Here is a 14,204-nt window from a genome sequence, read left to right as displayed (position 1 = left end):
CTCTGGCCGGTACCTTCCCTGGCTCCACACAGCGTCACACTCACCAGGCTTCACACGAGAACGTGAGCCCACTCCGCGGAAGGTCGGAACCCACTTTCCTTTCCGCCGGAAGTCTGTGTTCAGCGGGAATGCGTTTCCAGTCGTGCCCTAGTTGTCGGTGCACATATCCGAAGGGCCCCGCCTCCCTTCCCCGACGCGGTCGCTATGGTAACTCGACCTGGTTTCTGAGGTTTCTGTCACTGTGAAAGGAGCTCTGAAGAAATGCCTTTCCTCAGCTTGCTCTAATTCTCCTTGGCCCCGGCTCCGACACTGTCACATCCTTCCACCTCTGCTGCGGTGCACTTTCGTCCCAGGTTCCGCTTACCTTACCTTGAGTAATTCGTGTCCTGTTGGTTTATACTTGGGGGCCGGGAGTTGGTGATAAGAACGAGTGTACCTAATAAATTATGCCTAATAATCATTCACTTTAGACTTCAGCAACTGACTTAAAGTTTTCTAAAAATTCAAATACGTTCACATTTACTATCTCTGTTTTTGCTTTCACTTCAGTCCACCGAGACAACTTTGGAAGGTGTTGCTATAGCTACTTTGTAGATGAGGAAACAAATGAGGGATCAAGGCCAGATACGTAATTATGCAGGTGTAGAACCAGCACTCTTACCAGAATGAACTGTCCTTTGTGAGTCTTTTAGGTAAGGGTTACTCCAAACGAGCACTTTTGAGTGTGCTGTTAGCTCTCTCTCTCTCCTTCTCTCTCTCTCTCTCTCTCTCTCTCTCTCTCTCTCTCTCTCTCTCTCTCTCATCTTTCCTTTAGTGTTCCCTTTTATTAGGTCTTCCTTGTGTTTCTTACTTTGCTTTGGTCTCTTCTGTGCATTGTATCTAGAGAAGAGAAGACGAGAAGTACCTTAGTTTTGAGAACATGATAAGATCTCCCTTGGAGATACAAAGTTGTTTCAGTGTTGCTACTTGCTTAGAAATACTTTCTGTTTATTGTATTTTTCTACCAGCTTCTATCAGCTTAAGGGGCATTGAAAATAAAACTAAGTTGAAATAATCTAATAGGATAAATTCTTTTAATGTTATGAACATTGCAGAATACATGAGTTGCAGAATGATGCGGTTGACTTTAAAATATAAATGTAAAAGGAGAGAGTAGGTTTTCAACTGGATTTTGTCATGTTCAAAGCAAAGATCATCGTACTAATGCTGAGAGGGTCTAGATTCAGTCCCGGACTTAGAAAACCATCTTGTGGACCTACCAAAATGCACAAACAACAGAAGAAAGTATTGTGGATCTCCCCCTCTACAATAAAAAATCCCCCATTAAACATTCCTCTCCTCAAACAATCCTGCTTGATCCTTCTTTGCATACAGAAATATATTCAAGAAGTCCAGTTTTAGGAACAAAAGGTTTGATATACTATTTCATTAGGCTGTTGTGTTATCCCTTTTATTCTAGCCACTTACTTAATATCCCCCCAGGAAATCCAAAATGCTTTTCATTTATATCCAAGTATTTTAGCTTGCTATCAACTTTTTCTTTTTATCCCCAAGATGTCCTTAATTAATCAAAACTGTCAATATTTAATTAATATCATCCAACATATAAAAACCCTCTTCTGATCTCTCAGCTTGTTTCAAAGATGTTTTTAGGGGTAGTTTGCTTAGATCTGTATCCAAACACTTGAAACATTGAATCTGGTTGGTCTGTCTCTAAAAATGAATTTTATCAGACTAATTCCTTGACTAACAGCTGTTCTTGTTGTTGTTTTTAGTTCATTGAAAAACACAGATGGTTTGTCTTATAATCCAAATCATTGACATCTGGATAAACCCCTCGAAGTGATTGTTACTGTGTCACTGCTCACTAATTTTCTTGTATCTAGAACAACATTATCCAATAGAAATATAGAAAAGTAAGCCACGAATGCAAGCTACATATGTGACTCTTGAAATATTATATTTAACACAGATATCTAGATTATTATCTAGATCTACATCATAAAATGTAATCATTTAGGAACTGCTATATAGAGTTTTTCAGCACAGCTTGGCCTTGGCTACTCATTTCCAGTATTCAGTAACCTCGTGTCACTAATGGCTATGGCATTGAGCAAAGCAGGTCCAGAGAATGAAGTCCTCTTTTCTGATTACATTAATTTTTATTGTGTATGCATTTGTATTGTGTAGGTATGTACCCACATATTTTAGAGGTCAAAGTACAACTTGTGGGAGTCAGCTTTTCCTTCTTCCATTGGGAACTGAATACCAAACTCGGGTTTTTAGAACTGACAGCAGTCTTCTACCTGCTGAGCCATCTCTCCATCCCTAAAATCCCAACCTTCTGTTCTGGCACTAATTTATTTACCTTCTAGAGCAGCTAAGTCTTTAGAAAGTACTTCTTTCAATACTCATAGCAGGTCATTTGTACTCTTCTGATCCCATGACGTGTTATTGTGTGGGCCCATATTTCGGTTTGGCACAGTAGCCATTAGCCTGATCTGAGCTAGGCACATAGCTCTGCAGACAAGCTGTCGCCTCCTTAACAAAAGTCAGGATGTGCTGCTCCTAGTTCCTTTTGTTAGAATGTGGATTACCTGAGGAGAGATGTTGGCTAAAGCTGATGACTCGAGAGTTTCAGAGGTTCGGTGCTTCCTTCCTTTTGTAACTAAGAGGATGTCTTATAGAGATGCTAATTCATGGCCTACCTGACTGCTAGATGCGGACGTGACCTAAGCCCAGGCACCTGGTTGCCTTGGAGACAGCCTAATGTGTTTTCCCCCACTGAAGGGAGATATAAGATGTTCCGAAAATAAAGAGTCACGCTGGCCTTTTCCAAGATGACCTTGTAAGCTGTGTCGGTTTTATTCCTCGCGACTCCGTTTCAGCCGGGTTAGGGAATCTATGTTGGACCCACATGGGCTCCGACATTATTGTCTCTAAAGGTGTGTTCTGTAAATCTTCCCCCAGTTAGATGACCAGTCGTGTAGAGCAAGGAACCTCTCTCATTAGACAAACTGAGCACTGGGAGCTGTCTTGCTTCACTCTCACTTCCAACTTCTAGTGATGAGTTTCTGACCTGGATCAAGTCGTTCTTCAGTGACAAGGTCCTAGAGTTAGTGGACTGGGAAAAGAGATGATAAAGAAGATAGGAAATGTGGGGTTAAGAGATTTTGTACAAGCCATGTCTTATGCTAAGCAAGCTTATTAAGAAGGACGGTATCTTATATATGATTTTTAGGAGGAAGATAGACACGGTCAGCAGCAGGCTGTCATACGTCATACAATACGAAGATCTCAGCAGGAAGCTAATCAAGCAATGTTGCATAAAGGGAATACAGGATATCTCAAGTGCCTCACAAGGGCCTTGGTACTGATAACCATAGCCCTTCAAGGGGGATAGAAAGCCTCAACTTCCCCAAAACCCTGGCCCTGAGTCATTATTGGCTCTGCCAAGCATATTCATTGTTTTAGATGAGGAACTATGTTCCTTCTCCATACATCAGAGTCTCGGGGAAAAGCTCCCAAGGCTCTGATCCCAGGCTATTCCTGGCTCTGCCAAGCATGTTTGTAGTTATAGGTCCTTTTCAGGGCCTCAAGGAAAGCCTTGGATCAGTTTGGTTGCCAGCAAGTTTCTACAATAGGTTTGTTTCTTACTGCCTTATTTTCAGGATTAAATTTATCCATCATATGTGAAACTTACCTAGGATAAATTAAACTATGGGGCTGGAATGGTGGCTCAGGGCTTAAGAGCACACACTGCTTCCGTAGTGCATCTGCGTTTAGTTCCTTCCACCTGTTGAGCAGCTCACAATCACTTGTAATTCCAACTTCAGAGGGATTGAACATCTCTACCCTTTGAAGACACACACACCTACATGAACTTACAATTAACTAAAAATAGAATAAATGTAAAAATATTCTTAAAAGAAACAAACTATTGTGTGGTGGTTAAGGACATGAATTCTGAAGTCAAGCTGCTTAACTTCAGCTCTATCTCTGCCTGTTCCTGACAGTTAGAGCTTGTAAGAGTTAATCCTTCTGTACCCTGCTTTCTTCCTCTCTAAACAATTGCACACATGATGCCTCCTACATCGTGATGTGGGGCTTCAGTGAAACAGTTGTACCTGAGATCAGTAAGTACTTAGGGTTATTTCTAATACTAGTAAAATATTTGCTTCTTAGTTTTAAGATAACACTTGCGGCAGCATTTCAGTACCTTCTGAACACCAGAAACCACCAAATTAGAAAAGTAAACCCACACCCAAGTATTTGCTGAATTAGTGTTTTAGTTTTGGCTACAATGTAAATTTAAAGCATCAGCAAAACCATCTTAGTTAATGTTATCTACACCTTCTATAAAAACAGTAGGCATAAATTAAATATTTGATTATGAGATGATGATCAAGCATTATAGATACATAAAGAGATAATTTTATGAAGGTTTAAAACCCCAGGTTGTAGCAGTAGTCAAAATTTAGTCCATTTCTCTATCCATCATGTTAATATGAATCTGCCTATAAATGAACACCCATCAAACTTTAATTGATATGATACTAGGAAACTATGCTTCTTACCTTATAGATAGTTGTATTTGCTTCAGCAACTACAATGAAATACTGAGATGACTAATGGAGAAAGCAAAAAGATTTCTTTTTGTTCACAGTTTTATACATTTTAGATTAATGTCATGTAGACATGGTGTTTGATTTCTTGTAGGAGTGGGTGCTAGCTGACAAAGGTAGACAGTGTGAAACAGAAAAAAATTTCTTTGCCTCATGACCAGGATGTAAAATGGAAAGGAAAAGGAGCACAGTGCTGATAGCCAAAGGATCTCCCAGTAGACTGCACTTCCCAAAGGTGCCATCAAATAGCACTACCTTCTCTCCAACCGACAGCAACTGTGTGCTTGTGTTAAGTATCCATTTTGGCATTATATTCATGTGTTTTCTCTAGGTATTTCATTACCAACTATAATTTTCCTTGTATTTATTTCTGATTTTTAGGATTTTCCTATAACTGAGCTAAGCTGAATTTATTTGTAATTATCACCAGTATTACAGTTATGTTCTGAAATTAGGCAAATTGCATCTAAAGCAACTTCAAACCTTAGTAGAAAGACAGGCAACCCACCAAGAACTAGCTAGTCATGAGATTTTAAAGGCAGTCCTATGGCACATAAACAGCCTTTGTTTGCTTACTCAGTCTACAAATAGTTTCTGTTTGCGCTGTGACTCATATGGAGCGACAGTAGGCAGTGTTGGCTGCATCTTACTCATCTTGGCAGACAGATAGAGGAATAAGCAGCGGAAACAACTGCAAGAACCCTGTGAGGGAATACCAAGAACTGACATTTGTCACTTACAGGTACAAAGCAGAACAGGTTGTTTGAATTCCTGAAAGCTTTCAATCAAGATGAAGCTAAACCATGAAGATGTGTGGGTGTGTTCAGTGGTAAGTAACACTATAAGGGAAGGAGAAATGTGTGGTAAGAATTAGAAACACTTTTCTTTTTGGCTGATTGTCATAAAAGCTTATCTAATACTTAAATCAATCTAATGGACAACTGCTATAGTTTCTTTCTCAAACATCCCCCAATGTGCTATACTGATTAGTGTCCAGCTCATGGTGCCACCAGGAGGTGGGATCAAGAACGGGGAACGGGGAACGTTAGGACTGGAAGCGTGTCCATGGAGGTAATATTGAGACTCTATCTACCTTTACCCTTTCTTGTGCAGTCCTGTCTTTCTTGTTCCCAGCTGCCACGAAGGAAGTGGCTTCCACTGCCCGTGGTTCCTGCCCTGAAGACCCACCTTGTTTACAGACCTGGAAACTTAAAACACTTAACAAAACAAGCACCTCTTTCCTTCAAGGTGGTCAACTCTAGTATTCTGTTGTGGTAACAGGAAGCTGACTGACACAAGAATTCTTCGTTGTCTTTTCAAAGCAGCTTTTGTTTCTCCCCTAAACTTGCTCTGCGCTCTTGTCATCTTAGCAGAGCATCACACTTGCTACTGTGGTCTCTTGTTTAACTTCCGCTTCATCTGTGCTTAGATTATTGGGAGTCTTGATCTTACCTGGGGTTCTTCTTCCTATATTCTTCATGCCTGTGTTGCAGTCATCCCAGAGCCTAGTAGAGATGCTGTCCTTACTCCATCTTTGTCAATCATAATACATGCCGACTTATTTTCAGCACTTCCTCTTGCATCTCTCTTTTTGAGATCACCCTGGCTTCTCCACACTTTCTAGGGGCCCTAGAATGCACGGTAATCTCTTTCGAGAGGTGAGAAAACACAGTTATATGCAGCTTTTTACAACATCCTTCCTTCTCCATTTTTACTTTTTAAGAAAAAGTTTATTTTTGTCATGTAATTGACTCACAGAAGAAAGGTTAATCTGGATGATCAGGGGGTGTTAATTTGTGGGTTAAAATGTGTTAAATAGTTGATATGGAGTCTGTTTAAGTCAATTAGAGTGTATAATGAAGATGTTTCCAGGGTGTTAGGGAACCTTTTGGAGTTAGTTTGGAATCCACCAGTGCATGTTTACTGCAGCACCTGGCTTAAAATGTGGCTGTGTTTGAATAGGGATGCACATGGGGAAGACGTTTGCCTTCATTACTGTGACTTATCTTTCATGATGGGAAGTGGAAGCCATCATTGGCGTCATCATTAGTAAGATGGAAATGTGATTAGCAGTATTGCTGCCTTCCTTACTCATATGCTCTTCTAAAATAAGCTGCATCTGCATTGCACAACCAAGGAAACATTCCTAGCTTTGTGTTTGTTTGCTCCGTTGTCCTTAAGAAATAAAAATAAAAATCAGTGGCATCGTTAAAGCTTGAGTGGATGAAGACATGAGAATTTAAAGAAACTATTTGTTTCCCTAGTAATACTGCCCACAGTGACATTGTGAGGCGTCTTTGTTTTGGTTAATATCATTAAAATTTCAAAACAGTTGATGTTATTATGCAGACCTTAATGTTAGGACACATAAATTTCAGTAGTTGAACCTAACTTTGTAGGAAAATAGACTGATTCAAAAATATAGTGTTACATCTTCCACAGTTCAAGTCTAAAAAAGAAATGAGTTTAAAACCCCATATTTTAACTAAATTCTTCTCCTCAGCATATTGCTTGCTGAGGGACCGTTTACCTCTTGCATCAGTTTACTAGTGATAAACACATTTAGCATTGCGGCTCCTACTCAGACCCCTCCAGTTTCGTCATTGAGATGGATGAAAAACAAGTCTGCTTTGCTAATGGGCTCTCTGCACTGATGGAGCCCGTGCCAGAATGATGAAAGCACACAGCTGACATACACCGGATAACTGGTTTCTGATGGATTTCCAGACAAAACTCATAATTTTAAAAAATATGGTGAGCAATTCATACTATTACTTTTTAATCTGCCAAGAAGCACGGTGAGTACAGTCTTTTGTAGCTCATTAGCAATTTCTTTAATGAGTTTTTTGGTGTGATAGATAGTTAAAGTAACAGACAAATGACAGATTGTTTGCCTTTAATGATTTCCCTGTTTCGAGCCCATTACAAAGCAATTAGAAATCTGACAGCATTTTCACTCTGCATTACTGATCATCTAAAGTGATGAGGAATGAGAGGTGATGAATATTAATTGTATATTTTCATATGATTATCATAAATTATTACCTTGTCTGATGTGCTGCAGGTGAAGCGGGAACATTAGAGAAAGTCAGTCAGATATATTAATTTAAAAGACTGGATGTTTTTAATCTTTGTCTGTAGTGTGAATCCTAGTCATAAAGAGTAACGTGAAGAGTTATGACTAGTTCCCTATGAATATTAAACCGAGTGTTTTTACTTTCTCTGTATGTTTGGAAAAACAGATACATTTTCTTATTTCAAAACAAGAAAAGGAAACCATATTTCATAATACAGTACATTTACATGTAATTAAGGTAAAATTAAATTTAGAAAGGAAGACATGAGTGACTTCTGTTGCTGTATGTGTTAAACACATACATACATCTTTGGTATTAACATATTAGCATAAAAGAAGAGACAGCAGTAAATTCCTACTGTCTTCATCTTAAAGTCAGGTGATCCTGGGTAAGAAAAAGCAAGAGACCAAAGTATGCCGAGGAATAATACTGGCGTTTTCTTCATCTTTTAGCTGGAGTTTGGCATTGCCCCTCAGTCCCACACTTTAAGCAGGTGACGGTAACCCTGTCCTCTGGATGCAGGTGCTCCTGTTACTCACCTGGGCTTGAACTTGTAATAAATGTTGGTCCAGAAAGGAAAACTAGTGCTTAATGAGAGGCAGCAAGCTTGGGGAACTCTAATAGACTAACTGTGACTTTGGAGCAGTCGTTACCCAGGGTACAGGTATGACTGAGGAATCAGGGCATGAGGAACAGAGCTGCTTTCTAATGTACAGCAAGGCCGTATCTGCATTCATTATTGTCTTTCTAGCCAATGTATTTTGCTTTGTGGAGTGCCGTCGCTCATAGATACTTGTTATTTTGGATCTATATTTATAAAAAGGCTATAATCTATATAATGAACACTCATTGATGAAATAGATATTTGATAAGCTGCTTGGAAACTTCTCTTTATTTTATATGTAACTTCATGAATTCTCATTTATAGATACTGAAATTAAAATTCTTATAACTTTACAAAATGAACTTCCTTTGCTTTGAAAAGTTGACAGTTTTTTTGTAATTTGTTAAAATGTTTTGCTATTTTAATTTTATGTGTATGAATGTTTGCCTAAATGTGTGTCTGTCTGTGGAGGACCACACAGGGTGTACTATCCACTGAGACCGGAGCTAGAGACGGTTATGGGCCACGTGTGGATACCAGGAGGTGAATTCTAACGCTCGAGAAGAGCAGCCAGGCCTTCTAACCTCCAAGCCCCTTAAGTTTTACTTTTTATGCTTGGTGATTTCCCAAGATTTTGTACTATAGGAATCACCTTCTTCTTTAGAATCAGTCCAACTGACGAGCTCAGAGTCAGCGGAGTGATTCCTGTAGCCTTCCTTCTTTCTGTCGGTATCCATTATCCCAGTCTGAATACAGACTTTTAAGATGATGTCTTCTAAAGCATGAACAGTTGTCATTTGTTTCTTTTTCTACTTCTAATGGACTACTGTAGTAGCATTTTGGTTTTTGTTTGTTTGTTTTACTATAGTGATTTACTTTGAGGCTAGATGACCTTATGAAGACATTTCATTCCACTCGCAGTTGTAGAGTCATCCCATCCATGGCATCTTGGTTCTGTTAAAGGCCTCATGGCAAATGGCCCCACAGTGATGGTTCATGTGACAAAACAAAAGATCACATCACCAGGAAGTAAGTCAGAGAGCAATTCAGGAACCGAATCCAGGGGTTTATAACAACTGGTTTTACTACACCTAACTGAGAAATCCCCTAAAAATACCTCAATCTTTCTGAGCATATTCCCTCAGTGACCTAAGAATCTCTGGCCAGGCCCCACTTCTTAATGTCTTCACACACCCCCAACAAGGCCACCCTGAAAACCAAGCTTTTTATACTTGAATCTTAGAGGGACAAACCCCACTTAACATGACCGGGTAGATTTAGGCCAGGGTCTTACTTCTATCTTCTGTGGAACTGGGCTAAAAACATACCTAATTTTCTTACTGTCAAATAACAGCATCTACATTCAAAGAAACCTAAGCTATCCAACTATGGCAAGGTTATAAATCCAACAGCCTAGGAAGCAAACACTCTTCAAGTGTAGCTCATACGGAATTACATCTTCTCTGATACCAAATAGACCCTGGAATATGTCCTACCAACTCTAAAAATTCTTTCTTGGAGAGTGCAGGGCAGACACAAGTATGAAAGTGGGGGTTACAGTTATCAGACACCTCCACAGAAGCTTTCTTATTTAATCCCTGGTCCTATTGGATAGCTGAGCTGATGCTGTTATTGTCGCCATGAAGTGGGTAAGCCTGGAAAGGAACAGAAACATCAAACCTAAGGCAACTGACTCTGAAGTTCTTATTGAGCCCGAATGACTCAAAGTTTAGAGATAGAATGAGTCTAGAATTTTGGCTCCATCAGCATCTCCACCTTCATGTTTTAGGTCGATAGAGAAATGAAGCCGGGAGAGTTTAGAATTTCCCTAAGCTCTGGCCTGAAATTATCATCAGAACTCTAGAATGTCTTGACCTTGCTGCACTCCTTCTTACATATGAGACATCCTACATGTTTCCAAAGTCTACAGGACCATTTTCTTTAGTTGTATTTTCTCCAGTTGCTAAGTACAATATCGATAATACTCTTGGTTTGGTAAATAAAAATATTTTCACCTTATAGGCATTTTTATTACATTGTTTTAGTTATAAAGTTCTTTCACGATGTGGCCTTCTGCCCTGACTATTCTGGAATGTCCTATAGTAATAAAGGAAGAAGATAATGTGATTGTTTTTCCTGTTGCTGTTGACAGCATGAAGGTGAGAGAGGCTGGACTAGTTACTGATCTCTTTTGCCTTTTTACACCAGTACAAAAATGTCTGAGGGTTACCTCTTCCCTCTCTGGCCTGAGAGCTTCCATAATTGATTATTTTCCTGCTGTTTAGAAAGACAGTTAAGATCAAAGAGTAGTTTAATCATCAAACTTTTTTTCTTTCTAACATATCCATTTTATTTATTTTTATTGGTAACAATTCAGAATAATTCTCTTCATTTGTTCAGTAGGAGCCTAGTTTTAACAGGGCCCCTTATCATTCAGGATCAAGCCTAATTGGCTAACACAGTCCCCATGTTCCATTTTCTTTCATGGCTGGGCCCTTTCCACTATAGTCATCTTCTTGATGCCCTGGTATATACTCGTGTGTATGCATGTCCCTGATCTCAGGCTACAGACACTTGTCTCCCTTGCATCTATCTTCTCTAAACAAATGACAACTATTCTTTGCTCAATAGAGAAAATATAGGTCGATAGCTACCAGTTTTGATTGAAACCAATTTTTATACTCTTTCTAAATCATTTTTCCTGTTGAACCAGAGAATGGAATAAAAGGGCTTGCAGCACTGAAATTGCTCTGCTCACATCTGGCCTACTTGTGTGTCGTGTCGCCCTGTCCCGGGAGAATGCTGAGTTCAGCTGGCGTACTCAGCTGCTCAGACACTCTAAACGTTGTCTCCCTGTACTTTATGTGTTACTAATTGATTGTTTAATTTGTTACTGCATGGTCCTAGGTTAAACTAAGCTGTCTAATTATCAAAACCATTTTCCCCTTCTTTCAGAGATGAGTATGTTTTCACTTTTCTAGGCTCCATAGATAATTCCTCCCACTTTAGGTTGGTGAAAACAGAGGAAAATAGTTAACGAGAATACAAGAGTTACAAAAGGTGACATGGGTAGTCATGTGTGACATCCTACCCTAGTCTATGTTAATAGTCTTAAATATTTAACCAACACTTCAATCATCCTTTAAGCTTCTAAAATTTAAATTAACTATCCCTCACGGACAGCCAGAGACATTTCTGTTGATACTGAACTCTGCAAGGTAAACGGGTTTCTTGCTTACTCGTGTTTTAAAGAAGGCCAGGTTACCTAACATGAAGCCTCAGCGTGCCACACGGTTACCTGCACTTATTACAGTCCTGCCTGAAGTTAGCCATAATGATCACCAGCTGTTGGGGTTGTAGTATAAGAATTATAATAATATCAAAAACAAGGCTGAAGTCATTAGATTATCATCAAGACATTTACGAAAAATATTTGAAGCTGTAAAACAAAAAGAAGCTTGATTTTGTAGGAATCATCAAAGAGGAACATTGTATACTGAGCCACATTATTTAGCTACTGTCAGCAATGTTGCAGGCAACACCTCTGTGTTTCTACAATCTACATATGGCATGTTCTCAAGTCAAAACTATCTTTTGCTTGGAGGCTTGCAAGATGGCTTAGCAAGTAAAAGTGCCTATTGACTTCTGTATCCATGATGTGGCATATGAATACCCTCACATAACAAATAAATAAATCCGTCTGTTAGAACCATTGTACACTAAAATCAGCACATATTTTATCAAGTGCAATGAAAATCTTATTGTTTTGAATGTTTAATACAAACCATTGTAATCTGAGGACTTCTTTGCGGTGGCCACCAGAGGCTATTGCCAACAGCTCAGGTATTGAGTATAAGGTAACCCTTTGCAGCCACTTAGAGAGTAACGTTTTCAAAGTCCTGGGCTTTAATTTGTGTTATTTTTAATTGAATGAATAAAGCCTTGGCAATATTTTGAAAGCCGTGAGAAGATGGTCACTACCTCAGTTTACAAGTCAGGTTTACTGAAGTTGCAAATGCACAATCAAAATTATCTTAGCAAGAAAATAATAACACCTTAAACATATGAAAATTTGTAAGTGCATATAAATTCATGTTGTTTTGTATAGAAAAAAAGACATGTAGAAAAGAGAGACATAGTGATATTTCATTTTTATTTTAATAAATAAAGTTTCCTGAAGATCAGAGAGTCAGACATCCCCCTACTGATCAGCCTTACAAACAAGGCAATGGTGACACACACCTTTAATCCCAGTAGCCACACTAGTTTGCCATAGAAACTGGGCAGTAGTGGTGCACACCTTTAATCCTAGCCCTAGAGAGGGTTATAAAATGGGAGGGGACAGCTCTCAGACACAGTCTCATTCTGAGCTTCCTGGAGGCAGGATCACCATTTCAGACTGAGTTAGAGGTAAGAGCCAGTGGCCGACTGTTTTGCTTTTCTGACTTTCAGGTTGAACCCCAATATCTTTCTTTGGATTTTATTAATTGTGCTACAGAGAGAGAGAGATTAATGTTGTGAATCAGGGGACAAAAATGTGAATGAAATTGTCCTCCTAGGTATATCTCCCGAGTAGAAACATAAAAAATGTCATTCACAAGATTGAGGGAGTCAAAGCTTCTTCATTCTAAATACCAATGTTAGTGCAGGTGGTAGTATTTCTTCTCATTTCTAGTAAACTGCACAATTTCTTGTCTTTCATTTTAGGTCATTACAGATTTTGAGCAATGTTTTGGAATACCCAAACCTAACTGAATGTAGTTATGTAAGTAGAGATGGATATACGATTTCCCCAAAGATTGTTGGGGTGCTATTATCATTGTTGTTAAATAGTCTTCCAATTTAATTTAAAATTATTTTCTAAGTTTCAGCTGTACCTGGTGGCTGGGAAATTATATTGTACCTTCCAAATACATGTGATAATGTGACTTCTTGAATTATAAAGTTGTACGTGCTGATGGCTTAATACAGGAGTTGAAAGCTCATACATTGCTAGATCAACTGTGAGTTCATTGAAGGTGGTCCATTCTGCTGCGGTAGTCTTCCATCTTGTTCATAGTCAATGCACTTATGGTTGGACTTAGAATAGTTTCCCTTATCCATGGTTTCATATTGGGTGCTTTTAATTACTTAACTGTGATTCAAATATGAAAGAAGACAGAGACAGAGACCAACATTGGAACACTGGACTGAAGTCTCACGATCCAAAGGAGGAGCAGAAGGAGAGAGAGCACGAGCAAGGAACTCAGGACTGCGAGGGGTGCACCCACACATTGAGGCAATGGGGATGTTCTATCGGGAACTCACCAAGGCCAGCTGGCCGGGGTCTGAAAAAGCATGGGACAAAACCGGTCTCGCTGAACATAGCGGACAATGAGGACTACGGAGAACTGAAGAACAATGGCAATGGGTTTTTGATCCTATTGCACGTAATGGCTTTGTGGGAGCCTAGGTAGTTTGGATGCTCACCTTAATAGACCTGGATGGAGGTGGGTGGTCCTTGGACCTCCCACAGGACAGGGAAACCTGCTTGCTCTTTGGGCTGAGGAGGGAGGAAGACTTGATTGGGGGAGGGGGGGAAATGGGAGGTGGTGGCGGGGAAGAGGCAGAAATCTTTAATAATTAAATTAATTTAATTAATTAATAAAAAAACCCAAAAAATAGATGAAAAATTCTGGATGTATTTTATAATTTTAAGTTTTATGCTACACTGAGAAATGTGACGGTGTTAAATGCCATCTTGCTCCACCTCTTTGAACCATCAAAAGCATCACTTGCCCAGTCTCTTCATGCTGTGCTCTAGTCACCCACGTGTTACTCAAGCTTTCAGTTCTTAGAGCGACTGTCATGGTATGGCAGGGCTTGTGTTCCTGAGAAGCGCTTCTCTTACTTTATATG

General features: G+C 39.4%; 1 protein-coding gene across 1 annotated transcript in view; it reads right to left on the bottom strand.

Annotated features, from left to right (window-relative positions):
- Positions 1 to 137, bottom strand: part of Dnajc24 (DnaJ heat shock protein family (Hsp40) member C24) — a 40,716-nt gene extending 40,579 nt beyond the window's left edge. Inside the window, exon 1 of the mRNA XM_057781582.1 lies at positions 45 to 137. The gene's annotated coding sequence lies outside the window, so the exon portion shown is untranslated. The remainder of the gene's footprint in view (positions 1 to 44) is intronic.
- Between the last annotated feature and the right edge of the window lie 14,067 nt (positions 138 to 14,204).

Source organism: Chionomys nivalis, chromosome 9 (assembly GCF_950005125.1).
Source record: "Chionomys nivalis chromosome 9, mChiNiv1.1, whole genome shotgun sequence".
Taxonomy (NCBI): Eukaryota; Metazoa; Chordata; class Mammalia; order Rodentia; family Cricetidae; genus Chionomys; species Chionomys nivalis.
This window is presented reverse-complemented; position numbering and strand designations above follow the sequence as displayed.